The sequence below is a fragment of the Asparagus officinalis genome, chromosome 1, assembly GCF_001876935.1.
Source record: "Asparagus officinalis chromosome 1, Aspof.V1, whole genome shotgun sequence".
NCBI lineage: Eukaryota > Viridiplantae > Streptophyta > Magnoliopsida > Asparagales > Asparagaceae > Asparagus > Asparagus officinalis.
Genome location: NC_033794.1, coordinates 66,450,043 through 66,456,042, shown reverse-complemented (window position 1 = coordinate 66,456,042; position 6,000 = coordinate 66,450,043).

Below are 6,000 nucleotides of genomic sequence, written 5' to 3'. Positions count from 1 at the left end.
AAAGCCCCACTGCAGCGTGGATTTCCCCAAGTTTAGGATTCCTCTGAAGGATCGTATCGGTGCTCTACCCGAGAATCGAGGAAAAGCGCTTGTTAAGGAAAGCTGGAGATCGTTGAAGGAGCTTCGAGCCAACATCCGGACTGGGGGTCGTACGCGACCTCCTAACAAATTGATTTCTGCAACGATCATGCCGATGAGTTGTACTATCGGGCTGGGGGTACGAACAAATCTCGAAAGAAAGGTACCCGAGAAACGGACTCTCATTGTCCGTGTACTAAAATTATCAGGGCAGTATTATCAGTGTGTAGCTGCCCCAAGACCGCTTCATGGAGGGTCTCGATATTTGAGAGGATCTCCACTGAAGCATCAAAGTCCAAATCGAGGCGTTTCCACCAAAGAGGATCGGTTGCTCGAGATGATGAATTCCCAGAAGTTACCATCAACATGGTCAACAAGGGAAAATCTCCAATTGTTTCAAGTGGTTCCGACCCTAATTTCTCTCCAGGAAGCAGAGTCAATTCGGGAATAGCTCAGCTTCAGCTAGAAGCCGTCGGATATAACGACTACCATGGGATCCATGAAGGAGTCCATTCCGATGGTGAACTCTCAGATTCTTATTTCGCACTCGCCTCCGACGATACAACGTCTAGCATAGGGCAAGCTCGAGAAGTGTTCATGGTCAACACCGAGCAAATAGCCAAAATCATTGAGGATGCTCTAGCCAAGCAGAAAGAAGCATTCAAAATCGAAATGGAAATGGCTATGCAAGAGATGAGACAAATACACGACCAACAAATCCGTGCTTTGTCAAATCAGCTAATTGAATCCAGCCGTTGCACCCAGAACGCCGCAGTTGACAGCGATCCAGAAGTGGACGAAATCATCATGCCCGACGCACCGCCCAAAAATACTAGGGGTGGCCCCACTAAAAATAACGACGCTGGGAGTGGACCCACCAATGATGATAACACTGGGGGTAGCCGTATTATTCCTCTCGAAAAATGTCCAAAACAGGATATAGATGAGGCCGAAAAGATGAAGGATCTCGAAAGAAAAATTGACGCCCTGATGTCTGCTCAAGAGGTAAAGAAGACCGGCATTCCGTGTCCTTACCCGAAATAGTGGGATTCGATCCCGTATCCAGCAAAGTTCAACCTGATCAACTTCACGCCATTCAACGGGAAGGGCTCGCCCACTCAGCATCTAATCTATTTCAAGTCCCACTTGGGGGTGATCTCTGGCAACGAGCCTTTGATGGTTCGGTCATTCGTTGGCACCCTTCGCGGACCTGCTTTCGATTGGTACCGCCGTCTCAAGCCCGAAAGCATCAACGGCTGGGAGGACCTAGAGAGCATGTTCCTCGCTCATTTCTTCGATGATGACACCGAAGTGTCGGTCAGGACACTCTTCGATGAGAAACAAAAAGACGGAGAGTCGGTGGATACCTTCATCAAACGCTTCCGCAATCAGGCAATGAACTGCAAGGATCCCGTCACGGAGGAGTTCGTCTTGCAGACCTGTCATAATAACTTGTCCGTTAACATCTTGGACGTTATGGGAGTAGAGCCGCTCAATACCTGGAGAGAGTTGAAGGTGCGCGGAGAACAGGCCGAACGCTTCCTCAGAAGAAGGAAGGTCGAAAGAAACCAACCAATGGTCAACCCTCTGGATTCAAGTCTCGTGTCTCATGATGAAGGGAAGGCACCCACAACAGTTATTGACGTTAATCAAACGTCACAACAACAGCTCCGAAGACAACAGAATAATTCGGATCCGAGGCTCCAAAAAGAGTACTCGTTCAAAGACGAAGACGTTCCAGCCATCTTCGAGACCCTTCTTGAAAACAACAAGATCAAGCTGCCACCCATCACGAACCAGGAGGAAGCTGACAATACTGCGGATCCAAAGTACTGCGCGTACCACAGGAGGATCCTTCATCCCACCAAGGCTTGCTTTACTTTAAAGAATAGCATCCAAACCTTGGTTGAAGCCGGCATCATAACGCTAGGATAAGCCAAATAAGAACGGCAACACTCCGAAGAGTATACGAGTATAAACTGTTCCTCAACCCTCCAACAGGTACATGAGGTTAAACTGCTCCCTACATGCTCCAATAGGTATATGAGTCTAAACTGTTTCCCACTGTTGACGGGAAGTTCCTGGAGAATATTACGCTAATATTCTTAAGGATAACTCGGTCAGGTAACTGAGAATAATATCCGAACCAGTTCCGCAGAGGAAGCTGGGGGTGGATAATTCGTGTAATGGGGAGTTCCCGAAAGAATGTTAATGCTCTTAGGGATCACCCAATTAATGTGAACAAAGTGATGAACACTAAGTCCCCTACCGATCAGACTAATTGACGGTAGGACCACTAAATTCTATCAAGTTCAATCCATTCAAACTTCCGCTATGTTCGTGCACTCAAAACTTTCATAGTTAGAGTCCGGATATAATCTGGTCAAACCTTCATACAGTTAGGACCACAACCAAAATATCCTCTCGATTCCTCTAATGAACGAGAGGTCCACTTTCAAAATCGAGTGATCAAACCTTCCTACAGTTAGGGTCATCTCAAACTCCTGCTTGGTCAAACCTTCCTACAGTTAGGACCAAAACCATAAATTCACTCTCGATAAACGAGAAATTCATCTTTAGTTCGGTAATCAAACCTTCCGACAGTTAGGGTTATCCGAATCTTTTCGATTCTCGGAGTGGGGATCCCACTCTTAGTTTCACCTTTCCGGATTCTGGGGGTGGAGATCCCACCTCGAGTCTCCTTTCCAACTGGAGATAGAATATAAAATTCTTCCTCTTCAGTGTTGGGAGATAGAATATAAAATTCTTCCTCTCCTATTTCGGGTTCGTCTTTGCCCCAAGAGAAGACACCACCTTTTTTAAATCCCAAAATCCATGCCTTTTATGCATGGGGAATTTTATCCCGAAGCCTAAGTAGGGATAAGCCAACGCCTAACACGCGTTGCCGGTTTAGTCTTTCACCGACTGAAGAAGACACCAGAATTCCAGTCTGGGGAATTTCATCCCGAAGCCTAAGAAGGGATGAGTCAACGCCTAACACGCGTTGCCGGTTTAGTCTTTTACCGATTGAAGAAGACACCAGAATTCCAGTCTGGGGAATTTCATCCCAAAGCCTAAGAAGGGATGAGTCAACGCCTAACACGCGTTGCCGGTTTAGTCTTTCACCGATTGAAGAAGACACCAGAATTCCAGTCTGAGGAATTTCATCCCGAAGCCTAAGAAGGGATGAGTCAGCGCCTAACACGCGTTGCCGGTTAGTCTTTGACCATAAAAAGGACGAAAGACCACATATTCAACATTGTGGCAGGTTGTTATTAATAACACCAAAATCCATGCCTTACACGCATGGGGAATTTCATCCTGAATCCTAAGAAAGAATATGCCGACGCCTACCAAAAATTCTATAAATGCAAGTCATTGACGTACCAGCTCCATTAGTTGGTCTCGTGACTTGAGCATCCAACAACTTCAGGATAAGATCTATACATGCAGATGAATCAGCTTTAACAGTTGGTCCTGCAGCCCCGACACTTGGGACCGCTATGCTCCAATACCTTAAGAGCTTAAACTGTGTATACTCCAGAAAACGTATGAGTATAAACTGTGTCAACGTATGACGATTCGAAACCCTAGGCCAACGCCGGTCAACGCGTAACCCTAGGTCAACGCCAGTCAACGCGTTGCAACAAAAGTCAACGTTTGACGATTCAAAACCCTAGGGTCAATGCCGGTCAACGCGTAACCCTAGGTCAACGCCATTCAACGCGTTGCGACAAAAGTCAACGCGTGGCGATTCAAAACCCTCGGGTTAACGCCGGTCAACGCGTAACCCTAGGTCAACGCCATTCAACGCGTTGCGACAAAAGTCAACGCGTGGCGATTCAAAACCCTCGGGTTAACGCCGGTCAACGCGTAACCCTAGGTCAACGCCATTCAACGCGTTGCGACAAAAGTCAACGCGTGGCGATTCAAAACCCTCGGGTTAACGCCGGTCAACGCGTAACCCTAGGTCAACGCCGGTCAACGTGTTACAACCAAAAGTCAACGTTCGATGATTCGAAATCCACACGAGTCAACGTTCGACGATCCAAAACCCTAGGGTCAACGCCGGTCAACGCGTAACCCTAGGTCGACGCTGGTCAACGCGTAACCCTAGGTCAACGCCAGTCAACGCGTTGCAACCAGAGTCAACGTTTAACGATTCGAAACCCTAAGGGTCAACGCCGGTCAACGCGTAGCCCTAGGTCAATGCCAGTCAATGCGTTGCAACCAAAGTCAACGTTTGACGATTCGAAACCCTAGGGTCGATGCCGGTCAACGCGTAACCCTAGGTCAACGCCAGTCAACGTGTTGCGACAAAAAGTCAACACACGATGATCTGAAACCCTAAGTCAACACAATATGACGGAGGTAGTTCAAAGTCAACTCAATGACACGAGCCAAACTCCATTCAGCAGCTGTAGACTCGAGACTCCGACGACGGCCAAGCGATAAACGCAGTGCCGGAAGAACTTCGGCTATTCGTCAAAGCATCGAATAGACCGAAAATCGAAGGAGCCAAGAGTTGAAGCTAACTACAGGTCCTTACGCCGACTGAAGGCTAGACCAATCACATCCAAAGTATTCCAGCCTCTTCTATAAAAGAAACGAGTCCGGAACACTTTGGAGGGGGTATCTGTAGGCATCGAAAACTGCCTATAGGTCTCCACGAACGGTTCAGTGTTAAAGAGCAACAATGAACATCACTATCCGATCCACAGGAGTTCAATTGACGTCGATGAACGATTGAAGTGAATCGACGAACTACGTGAGCTGATAGGATTTCGGAACAACGAAGACCCGGGCCAATCGGGAACCCGGCGATGTTCGCAAAAAGAACAACGCACTTTGTGTCTTGATCACTCTATAGATAATTCAACCACCGGAACGGATCGAACTCTTCGTCAAGCTTCCAACGCACTTGGAATCACTCAAATCCGAGTTCTTGAGTGATTCCAAGTGCGTTGGAAGCTTGACAAAGAGTTCGATCCGCTTCGGTGGTTGGATTATCTGTAGAGTGATCGAGACATGAAGTGCGTTGTTCTTTTTGTGAACATCGCCGGGTTCCCGATTGGCCCGGGTCTTCGTTGTTCCGAAATCCTATCAGCTCACGTAGTTCGTCGATTCACTTCAATCGTTCATCGACGTCAATTGAACTCCTGTGGATCGGATAGTGACGTTCATTGTCGCTCTTTAACACTGAACCGTTCGTGGAGACCTATAGGCAATTTTCGATGCCTACACACTTTAAAAGCCAAAAACCAAGAAAATCCCACTCGAAAGCCTCCAATCTTCTCCGAAAAATCAAACTAGGATTTGGGGGTTTTGGTGGCTGTTAGGGTTCTTAGGAAAACTGGGAAAAATGTGAAAAACTTATATATATATCAGAGAAAGTCAATATGGGTTTAGAAATCCAAAAACCAACTCGAAATAGGGTGAGTAACATCTCGCCCAGCTCTCACCCACTATTTATATAGTTTCCTTTGGTTTTATTTCGGATTTTTAAGCCTAAATCACTATTTGCATATAAAAATAGACCTTTATAGCATATGATGCTAAAATCGAATATTTTTAGTTTTTAAAAGCTCATAAATGAATTTGTAAATTAAGATCCAGATTTGGAAATTTGTTTAAACATGAGATTTATTGTGATCTACTATTTTTAATACATTTTTAAACATGTTTATATGTCTAGGGTTTTAATGTAAGTGATTGCATGTAAAATCTTTCGTTTATGTTGATACACATGTGTTAGAATCAGAAATATGTTGCTTGACATGACGAAAAAGAACTTTAGTTTAACATTTTTGCAGATAATCATCGTAAGCAGAAAACTAGGGATTTTCTGCTTAGTCGACCAATGAGTCGACTCATGAGTCGACTTATGAGTCAATTGATGAGCCAACCAATGAGTCGACTGAT